Below are 11639 nucleotides of genomic sequence, written 5' to 3'. Positions count from 1 at the left end.
AGACATTTACATTTAAATTCCATGTGGACAACCTTGCCTCCATGTTGTGACGGAAAATTGGCTTCCTATATAGAAGCAGAACCAGCTTTCCTTTGATTAGTAGGAAGAGAGTTGTCGAAGCTGTTTCCTTATCAGTCCTGGACTATGGTGATGTAATTTATAGGCATGCTGCGACCTCAACCCTTAAATCACTCTGCCCTCAGATTCATCACTAATAATGATAGATACAACACTCATCACAGTGTCCTTTATGAGAAGGTTGGTTGGTCCTCTCTGACGGAGAGGCGCAACAAACATTAGTATTTGTTCATTCTTAAGGCCCATACTGGTAAGCTACCTCCTTATACCACATCAGTATTGGAATGGAATGTTGGAAGCTGGAAGAACAGGCACTACGACTGGGTATCGGCACTGATTACCAACATCGATTACATTTTTATTCAATTCAATTCAATATCAATTCAATTTGGCTTGATGCTGCTGGATTCAAGGAGGGCAGCACCTGTCACTGTTGTCAAAAGATGTAATTTGGTCAACTGAGATGTCAGCGGAAACTCAACGCGAGGCAAACTAGAAATGTCTGCAGGACAGGAGGTGGGCTATAAATAACATTTAGTGAAGTTCTTCACACATCTACTGAAAAAAGATCAATATTTTTCTCCCCAACCCTAATAGCCACATCATTTAATGGAGTCTCTTATTCTCGAAGTCAACTTCCTGCCTGTTGTTGCTAGGCAACTGCAGCGTGGGGGGTAACTGCCCCGCCTCGTACATTGTGTACGGTTCATTTAGTGCAGAAACGGATCGTTAAAGCGCCAAATTAAAGACTATCAAGCGGAATTTTCTTCAGTCCTTCACAATGCCAAAGAGCTGCTGTGTTACGCGTTGTACTAATGACAAAAACAGAAATCCAAATCGCAAGTTTTATACCATTACGGAGGAAAAAGTGGCTGGTGGCTAACGTTCGGCTAACTCGCTCTGTGTTGTGGTCGTGGTAGCTACATGCTAAGCTAACGTTAATTACATAATATCGAACCGATAGGAGCTTATCTTATCTAATCTTACGTGGATGTTTGATCGGGTAGTGGCACACGTGGTACCACCACGTAAGATTAGATAAGATAAGCTCCTATCGGTTCGATATTATGTAATTAACGTTAGCTTAGCATGTAGCTACCACGACCACAACACAGAGCGAGTTAGCCGAACGTTAGCCACCAGCCACTTTTTCCTCCGTGATGCATCAGTTGGTATTATATAAAACTTGCGATTTGGATTTCTGTGTTCGTTATTAGTACAAAACGTAACACAGCAGCTTCAATTTGGGTATTCGAGAGATGGCCATGTCTGCAGGTGTTTTGTATGGACATTATGTCAAGTCAATCAGGGGGAGATCTTTGACTCATATCTCGCCTTAGAATCACCAGAAAGGCTTTCGAAATAGTGAAATGCCATGTTGGCCTCAATATTTTCAAAACAAATCGTATGAAAATGTTATGAAATGAACAAGAATGTGATAAAACATGTAATAAAAACGAACCTCAACGCATGCATTTGATGGTAGAAATCCGTATGGTCCCCCTATACCAAGATGGCGGCGGTCTCGTGACATCAGAGTGTCTTCGAGAATAGACCACCAATGAGGACCGTGTAAAGAGGATGACGGAGAGACGGTGGGTTATGGTTTAACCCTTTCACTGCCACACGACAGAAGGTTAACCCTTTTTACTATCACACAACCGACGGTCGCCACGGTGGCAGTGAAAGGGTTCACCTTCTGTGTATTGTCACAGTGAAAGGGTTAACCGTTTGGTAGTGCGGCAGTGAAAGGGTTAAGCCCTTAGGGCATTAGGCTGCTGTGCACTTGCTTGCTGGCCAGTCGTTACTGAAAAACTCTCTAGGCCACAAAAACCAGTAGGCTACCAGTAGACTACAGTAAAACACAGTAGATTACAGTACAACCCAGTAGATTAAAGGAAAACCCAGTAGATTACAGTACAACCAACCCAGTAGATTAAAGGAAAACCCAGTATATTACAGTACAACCCAGTAGATTATAGTACAACCCAGTAGATTACAGTACAACCCAGTAGATTATAGTACAACCCAGTAGACTACAGTAAAACCCAGTAGATTACAGTAAAACCCAGTAGAGGGTTTTTCGAACGGATGTTCGAACCTTCGTTTTTAATCATGCAAAAAAATTATCTAATTGTTTAAAAAATATATATATTTTAATATCCTCAATTTGAGACAGAGTGGGAGAGCGAGGGAAGGGAGAGAGAAAGAGATACAGAGACAGAGTGGGAGAGTGAGGGAAGGGGAGAGAGAGACAGTGAGCACGAGAGAAAGAGAGAGAGCATACAAACGACTAGTAAAGAGTGTGTGTGTGTGTGTGGGGGGGGGGGGGGGGGGGCTGTAATAATGTTTATAAAGAGCTGCTGTGAACGTCAGAACGCATCAAGGGTGAAATGCTGCTCCACCATGACAGGACGCCAGCTCACTAAGTAGTCACTGTGCTCTCCGTGCTGGAAACAGCTGATTCTAAACAACGATTCCATCCACTGTATGTCCTTTGATGTTGAAATCATGCTGCACATGGTCCATGTTGACTTGCTCCAGTGGTTCTACAACTAAACCAGGTGATATTATATATATATATTATCTCTTGCTGTAGATAGGTATATTCTTTTTGATATTGATAGATAACTTATTACATATTAATATGATATTAAGGAAGGGGCAGGACCAGATAAGCTTGGCTTGATTCTGTCCCTTCTCGAACAAAACCATTGTCTTGAGCTACAGTATGCTGATTATTGCTTCCATGTCTAGGAAGATATATTTTATTTTATTTGTATTTTTTGTTTTTGTTATTACAAATTTGTGTGTTTGTTGTATGGTTGAAATGTTCGAGATAAATACAGATCAAATCAAATCAAATATTACCTTCTAGTCCATTTATCACCCAGTCTGGTCTCAGTCCAATGTCACACCAATGTTTTTCTTTTTTACCATGCTGAATGAGCTATATCCTTTAAGTAGGGATGCACTGATATGGCAGTTTTGGCTGATACCAATAATCAATATTAACATCTCTGTTATGGCCCAACGGCAGCTACACAGATAAATAATCATCAGTTGTTCACATCGGCCCAGTTTTGCACATTGGACCAATATATGAAAAAAACACCTCGGCCGATACAGATATGGTCACCAATATATTGTGCATCCCTACTGGTCAGCACTAGATTTAAAATGATAAACACATCTCAGATGAGCACATCTCTGGTAAACACTAGATTTAAAATGATAAACACATCTCTGGTAAACACTAGATTTAAAATGATAAACACATCTCTGGTAAACACTAGATTTAAAATGATAAACACATCTCTGATAAACACTAGATTTAAAATGATAAACACATCTCTGATAAACACTAGATTTAAAATGATGAGCACATCTCTGATAAACACTAGATTTAAAATGATAAACACATCTCTGATAAACACTAGATTTAAAATGATGAGCACATCTCCGGTTAAACACTAGATTTAAAATGTTGAGCACATCTCTGGTTAAACACTAGATTTAAAATGATGAGCACATCTCCGGTTAAACACTAGATTTTAAATGATGAGCACATCTCCGGTTAAACACTAGATTTAGAATGATGAGCACATCTCCGGTTAAACACTAGATTTAAAATGATGAGCACATCTCCGGTTAAACACTAGATTTAAAATGATGAGCACATCTCCGGTTAAACACTAGATTTAAAATGATGAGCACATCTCCGGTTAAACACTAGATTTAAAATGATGAGCACATCTCCGGTTAAACACTAGATTTAAAATGATGAGCACATCTCCGGTTAAACACTAGATTTAAAATGATGAGCACATCTCCGGTTAAACACTAGATTTAAAATGATAAACACATCTCTGGTCAGCACTAGATTTAGAATGATGAGCACATCTCTGGTCAGCACTAGATTTGACACATCTATTATCTGGTAAGCACTAGAAAGGCTGCATGATTGTTTATGGGAAATGCAATTGTACAGATCAAATCAACCAATCACTTAGTCCACAAAATCCACAAGTATTACAGTCGATCTTTTTAGTCATGTGTGTGTGTGTGCGTGTGTGTGTGTGTGAATGAATGAATGAATGAAAACTTTATTTAACAGATTGCAGAATGGGTACAATACAGTACGGCTCTATACATACAATTATTAAGGGGATGCAGACCTGAGAAAGACGTTTGTCTTGTTTCCATCAGGGTCCCCCATTTTCAATTCATATAGACATTTATGACATACATAACATACATGACATTTATGGCATAGGGACATATAGGTATTTAGTACTGATACATTTGTGACATAGGCGGTGTTCAAATATACAGTACTGTTACCCCTAGATCCTGACAGAGTATATACATATGATGGGGAGGGGACTGTACATTAGGAGGGGGTGGGTGGGTGGGAGGGTAATATACATCCGGCGGGGAGGGAATATATACATGCGGTGGGGAGGAGACTGTCTATTAGGAGGTGGTGGGGGTTTTGGGCATTTACGGTGGCCAGTTTCGAATTGCAGCCTCCCGTAGGTGCTCTTTAAGAGCGGTTTTGAATGTGGGCAGGGATTCACATTCCTTTACAGCTTTGGGTAGGGCGTTCCACATTGTTGTGGCATAATTGCGAAACGTGTTTAGTCCCTTGTTTGAGCCGAATCTGGGTTTAACATGATTTGTTGAGCTTCCTCTGGTGTAGTGGTTGTGGTATTCACTGACCTTTGGGAAGTATTTTGACATGTACATGGGCACCCCGGTCGTATAGTGTATCTTGTAGACCAGGCCCATTGCAAGTTGCTGTACTCTGTCGTCTACTCTAAGCCATCCTAGGTTGGCAAAGTGGGCAGGGGTGAGGTGGGTTCTGGGGTTCAGGTCAAGTAGTAGTCTGACCAGTTTGTTTTGTGATGTTTGTAATTTTGTTTTAAGCGCCTTTGAGGTGCTTTGGTACCATGAGGTGCACGCATAGTCATAGTACCCTTGAATGAGTGCTCCTGCCAGAGTCCTCAGGGTATTCTTGTTTACCAGAGAGGAGATCCGGTACAAGAATCTAGTTCGTTGGTTGACTTTTTTTATTACATTGGATGCCATTTTGTCACAGGAAAGATTTGCCTCTAGGATGGAACCCAGGTAGGTAATTTCGTCTTTCCTTGTGACAATATTGTCACCCACTGTAACTGAGAAGCCGTCGGTCTTGCTGAGTTTGTTATTTGAACCGAAGAGAATGGACTCTGTTTTGCCCATGTGTAATGATAGTTTGTTATCAGCGAGCCATATGCAGATTTTGCCTAGTTCCGTGCTGAGGGTTTTTTCAACCTGCAATTTGTTCTTGTCAGAGACCAGCAGGGCTGAGTCGTCCGCAAACAGGAACAAGTTGCAGTCACAGGCTGACGACATGTCATTTGCATAAATTAGGAAGAGTAGCGGTCCTAGTATGCTTCCTTGTGGAACACCACAGCTCACTGTGAGGGGGGGGGATAGAGTACCGTTTACCTCTACCATCTGTTCTCTCCCCTCCAGGTAGGATTGCATCCAGCTCACTGATAGGCTATCAAAACCAATTGCTTTTAGCTTGTCCATTAGAATGGAGTGATTGACAGTGTCGAAGGCCTTTTGTAGGTCCAGCATGACCATGCCGCAGTATTTGCCAGCGTCCACCTCTTGTTTGATGTGGTCGTTCAAATAGAGGAGGCATGTGTCAGTGGAGTGGGACGTTCTGAAGCCAGATTGGAATTCGTAGATTAGGTTTTTTTCCGCCAGGTACTTTTCGACCTGTTCGTAGACTATTTTCTCCATGACTTTCGAGATGGAGGTAAGAATAGAAACAGGGCGGTAGTTGCCTGGGTCTAATTTGCTGCCCTTTTTGTGTAGAGGGGTCACTCTCGCAATTTTGAAGTCCTTGGGGACGTGCCCCTGTTTTATAGAGAGGTTTATTATGTGTGTGATGACTGGGGTGATGGCGGCTGCTGCGTCTCTGAGGAATTTGGAGGGGATGTTGTCATGGCCAGTGGCCTTGTTAGGTTGGAGGGCGCTCAATTTTTTGAGTACCTCATCGGTTGTTACCATTTCAAGTTTGAAGTCGTCTTTGTGGACCCCTAGGTTTTTGTAGTATGCTACTATGTGTTCTACCCCATAATGCCCTGAGTGGGAGGGTAGTTTGTTTACCAGTGTTGTGGCTATGTTTGTGAAGAAGATGTTTAAGTAATTGGCTACATCCAGCTTGTCTGTGATGAGCGTGTTGTCCGTCTTTATGTTTATGTTTGAGAATCTGGTTTTAAGTTTTTTACTGCAGCCTAGTTGATTATTGAGTAATTTCCAAAGTTCGCGGGGTTTGTTTTTGTTTTCCTCAGTTTTGTCGTTGATGAAATTTCTTTTTGCGGTTCTGATCATGGTGTTTACGTCATTTCTTAGTCTGTTTCTTTGGATTTTTTGTTCAACCACGTGGGCTTGGAGTTCACTGTTTGAGCTTTTGGAAAGCTTTGTCTGACTTTTATGAAGTTCAGAGCATTTTTTGTCTCTGGTTTTCATAGCGGCCAGTATTTCAGTGTGCATCCATGCCTCAGCGCGATTTTTAACCCTGGTGGTTCTTATCGGTGCCATGTTGTTGAGTATTGCTGTGAATTTGGTTTTGAATCCAAGCCATGTTTCTTCAACCTGTGTACCACTGAGCTCATCTGACCAGTCCAAGCTCCCCAGTTCTAGGTTAAAGGCCTCTCTAGTGTGTGTGTGTGTGTGTGTGTGTGTGTGTGTGTGTGTGTGTGTGTGTGTGTGTGTGTGTGTGTGTGTGTGTGTGTGTGTGTGTGTGTGTGTGTGTGTGTGTGTGTGTGTGTGTGTGTGTGTGTGTGTGTGTGTGTGTGTGTGTGTGTGTGTGTGTGTGTGTGCGTGCGTGTGTGGGGGTCTCTTAATGTAAATACTGCACTAGGACTGTCGGCACCGATGTCAATATTTTAAATGTTTTCGTTATGCCAATTCCCAATCCCCTTCCTGGTCGTTGCGCACTCTACCCCCTACTGTCGGTCCGGGAGGGCAGAGACTATCACATGCTTCCTCCGACACATGTGTACCCAGCCCACCACTTCTTTTCACCTGGCAGCGCGGACTCTCCCTGGGAGAGTGTAACGTGTGGAAGGTCACACTACCTCTCTTAGATAATTCCCTCGCTGTGCAGGCGCCCCAACCGAACTGTAGGAGTCGCTGTCCACAACGACCCAGACCCACCCACCGGCTTCGTTGGTGACGAGCGCCTTGTCCGCTGCGCCACCCAGCCGCCCCGATGTCAATATTTTAATTGTATTCAAATTAGAAAAAAAATAAAATGCACTTAACTACCAAACTGCCAGTCAAATGTAAAAAAAGAACAAAGATTTGTTTGAATTGATATGATGGTGAATTGAACTTTGGAAAAATGTGCCTCTAATACAAGAGTGTTAATCTGGGTGTTACTAAGCATAGCCCGATACCTAATGACATTGGGTAATACCCAGTATAGCAAATACAACAGACAATTAACTTATTAATTATACATTTTATGCATGCTTTGATGTCAATTATCCAATCAGGTGCATTCCACATTGGGAAATGGGAAGTAGGGAGGGGGGGCGACAGTGGCTCGGTAGGTAGAGCAGTCGTCTGGTTATCCAGAGGTTCCCGGTTAAATTCCCGCTGCTCCCGGGCAGTGTGTCGAAGTGTCCTTGAGCAAGACACTTAACCCCTAATTGCTCCTGATGAGCAGGTTGGCACCTTGCATGGTTGCCTCTGCCATCGGTGTGTGAATGTGTGAGTGAATGGGTCAAATGTGAGGAAGAAATTGTAAAGTGCTTTGGATAAAAGCGCTATATAAATGCAGCCATTTACCATTTACTATTTAGGGAGGGCATACATGCATGCAACAAATGTAAACAACGCCCTTAATTTTGGACCCGCTAATTTTTTATTATTATTATAAATGTATTAATCAATCAATCATTTCTTTGGGGGAAAAGCAATACTTTTATTCAGCACCTTTCTAAAGGCCCTGTGGATGTATTATGTTTTTAAAATGATTACTCTACATACATCTTTATCTATAGCACCTTTAATTTTCAAATTAACTCCATTTGTGAGGCAGAGACACCGTCAGCTGCCTCCAGCCCAGGACGTGACTGACCCCACCCAGGAATCACATCATGGGAGAGAAATCCAACGAGACGGCTGACCCAGAAGAGACCCAGAGAGAGACACACAGACAGAGAGAGAGGGGGGAGCAGAGAGAGAGAGTAAAGAGAGAGAGAGAGGGAAGCAGATCGAGAGAGAGAGAGATGGTGGAGGGAGTTGTGAATCAAAAGATGGGGGGAGTAACACCTTAAAGAGAAATAGAGAGAGAGAGAGAGAGAGAGAGAGAGAGAGAGAGAGAGAGAGAGAGAGAGAGAGAGAGAGAGAGAGAGAAAGAGGGGAGAGATGGAGAGAGTAACACTTAGCAGGAGGGAGACAGAAACAGAGAGAGAGAGATGAAGGAGGGAGTTGTGGATCAAGAGTGATGGAGGGAGTAACACTTTGGTTGAAAGAGGAGATAGAGAGAGGAGAGAGAGAGAGAGAGAGAGAGAGAGAGAGAGAGAGAGAGAGAGAGAGAGAGAGAGAGAGAGAGAGAGAGAGAGAGAGAGAGAGAGAGAGAGAGAGTGAGAGGGGGGACCATCTCTCTTTACTGACCATCTCCAGTAAACGCAGCAGGGTGGAGTCGGGCGTAGGGGCAGTGGGTTTACAGATGGGGGTGAGAGTGGAGAGACGGTTTGGGGGGAGGGGGTGCGCACTCTCTCTTTTCACTTGCGCCTGATGCAGAAAAGGCATTAGCACACGGTGAGGACGAGGAGGAGGTCAGCACCTGGGTGTGTGACAGACAACTCTAGCGCCTCAGAGGCAGTCAGATCCCTGTTCTGAGAGAGGAGCAACATCCGTGTCTGTCCACCCCCTACAGGAGACTCATCCAGTCTGTCGCCCCCTACAGGAGACTCATCCAGTCTGTCGCCCCCTACAGGAAACTCATCCAGTCTGTCGCCCCCTACAGGAAACTCATCCAGTCTGTCGCTCCCTACAGGAAACTCATCCAGTCTGTCGCCCCCTACAGGAAACTCATCCAGTCTGTCGCCCCCTACAGGAGACTCATCCAGTCTGTCGCCCCCTACAGGAGACTCATCCAGTCTGTCGCCCCCTCCCTACAGGAGACTCATCCAGTCTGTCGCCCCCTCCCTACAGGAGACTCATCCAGTCTGTCGCCCCCTCCCTACAGGAGACTCATATCACTGCTATAATGCTGATGACTGTGTGTGTGTGTGTGTGTGTGTGTGTGTGTGTGTGGGGGGGGGGGTTCTGTGTAGTTATCCTATATAGGTTTAAGAGGGGAGGTTGCTTATAAGCCCTTGGGCTTTCTGACCTTTCCTGCACATTTGAACTGTTCTTCTTTTACTTCTTTTATTCCAGAATGTATGTTTGTAAGTGCAAATAACAATAAACATGACACTCAACTCTTCCTCTCCTTTCCTCCCTCAGATATCCAAGTGCCTGAGCGGATCTCTGCCTGTCCGACATTTCCGCCTGGATGACGACCAACCACCTCAAATTGAACCTAAGCAAAACAGAGTTATTTCACCTGTCGGCCAAATCCTCCCCGCTGACCGACCTTTGGATCACAGTGGAGAACGTAGCCGTGGCTTCATCCCCGACTGCCAAGAACCTTGGTGTGGTCCTTAATGACCGGCTGAACTTTTCTGCTCACATCACCTTAACGACCAGAACCTGCAGATTCCTCCTGAGCAGAACGTCAGAAGGATCCGCCCCTTGAATCCTGACAAAAGAAGCCACCCAACTCCTCCTGCAATCAACAGCCGCCTCAGACCCACTCCCATCCGAGCTCCGGGGAGGACATCAAAGGGAAGCAGGCTATTCTCGATCCTTGCTCCACCATTGTGTGAAACTTCCCACCACAGTCAGGACTGGCGAAACCCGCCAAATTTTCCACTAAAAACACACTTTCAATCAATATCTGGAATTAAGAAAAACGACTACCTCTACTACTAACTTACTGCCAGGGGTGTAAAGTACTTGAGTAATTGTACTTTGTTACAATACTTGAGTAGTGTTTTTGGGGATTTGTACTTTACTCAAGTATTATTAGGTTTGTATACTTGTACTTTTACTCAATTACATTTCAGAGAAAAAAAACGAACTTTTTACTCCTTACATTTAAAATGCAGACCTACAAAGTACAAATCTCGCAGGTCCAACAATTATAATTACTCGTATATATTTGTTTCTCTGGCCGAACTAACGTTAACGTTATTAATCCTGCGGCCGCACTTTATTTAAAAACAGCCAATAAAATCCCCATCAATGGAAAATTAACCCGCCCATACCCATGCTGATTAGTCCTTGTGCAAGACTAGAAAGCGGGGATCTTTGATTAAACACCTGCTATCAGAAGAATAGACAGTCAGAGTGACAAGCTACAGAAGATGGCCACAAACTATAGTATGAGTGATGAAGAGGACCCGGAACAACAAAAATGTTTTTACTTTTACTTTTTAGTACATTTAAAAGTAGAAACTTTTTTACTTTTACTCAAGTGTGTTTTTAGCCAGATAGTCTGACTTTTACTTGAGTAATATTTTGAGACGGTACCCATACTTTCACTTAAGTATGAATGAATGAAAACTTTATTTAACAGATTGCAGAATGGGTACAATACAGTACGGCTCAATACACACACTTGTTAAGGGGATGCAGACCAGAGAAAGACGTTTGTCTTGTTTACATCAGGGTCCGCCATTTTCAATTCATAATGTATCATTTCTGGGTACTTTTTACACCCCTGCTTACTACCGTACCTACTATGCTAATCTGTCTTTACTACTATGCACTCAAGAATGTAGCACCCAAGTTCAACACTGTTTGACGAACAATGTTACTTAGCTGCCAGAGTTGTACCCTTCCTGCTGACTTGTTGTACAGAACGTGTAAGTTGCTTTGGATAAAAGTCAGCTAAATGTATGTGGTTCAGTTAAACTGTCTCTGATTAAAGGTTATGTTAAAGTGGTATGTGGTCCAGTTAAACTGTCTCTGATTAAAGGTTATGTTAAAGTGGTATGTGGTCCAGTTAAACTGTCTCTGATTAAAGGTTATGTTAAAGTGGTATGTGGTCCAGTTAAACTGCCTCTGATTAAAGGTTATGTTAAAGTGGTATGTGGTCCAGTTAAACTGTCTCTGATTAAAGGTTATGTTAAAGTGGTATGTGGTTCAGTTAAACTGACTCTGATTAAAGGTCATGTTAAAGTGGTATGTGGTCCAGTTAAACTGTCTCTGATTAAAGGTTATGTTAAAGTGGTATGTGGTCCAGTTAAACTGCCTCTGATTAAAGGTTATGTTAAAGTGGTATGTGGTCCAGTTAAACTGTCTCTGATTAAAGGTTATGTTAAAGTGGTAGGTGGTCCAGTTAAACTGACTCTGATTAAAGGTCATGTTAAAGTGGTAGGTGGTCCAGTTAAACTGACTCTGATTAAAGGTCATGTTAAAGTGGTAGGTGGTCCAGTTAA

General features: G+C 43.1%; 1 protein-coding gene across 1 annotated transcript in view; it reads right to left on the bottom strand.

Annotated features, from left to right (window-relative positions):
• The window catches only part of ahr1b (aryl hydrocarbon receptor 1b), a gene marked incomplete at both ends in the record, with an annotated part of 218525 nt that overhangs the window by 134475 nt on the left and 72411 nt on the right, over positions 1-11639 (bottom strand). The window lies entirely within an intron of this gene.

The sequence above is a fragment of the Notolepis coatsorum genome (assembly GCF_963971535.1).
Source record: "Notolepis coatsorum genome assembly, chromosome: 1".
In the NCBI taxonomy this organism is placed as follows: domain Eukaryota; kingdom Metazoa; phylum Chordata; class Actinopteri; order Aulopiformes; family Paralepididae; genus Notolepis; species Notolepis coatsorum.
The sequence above is the reverse complement of the archived record's forward strand: the minus strand, read 5'-3'. Positions and strand labels throughout refer to the sequence as shown.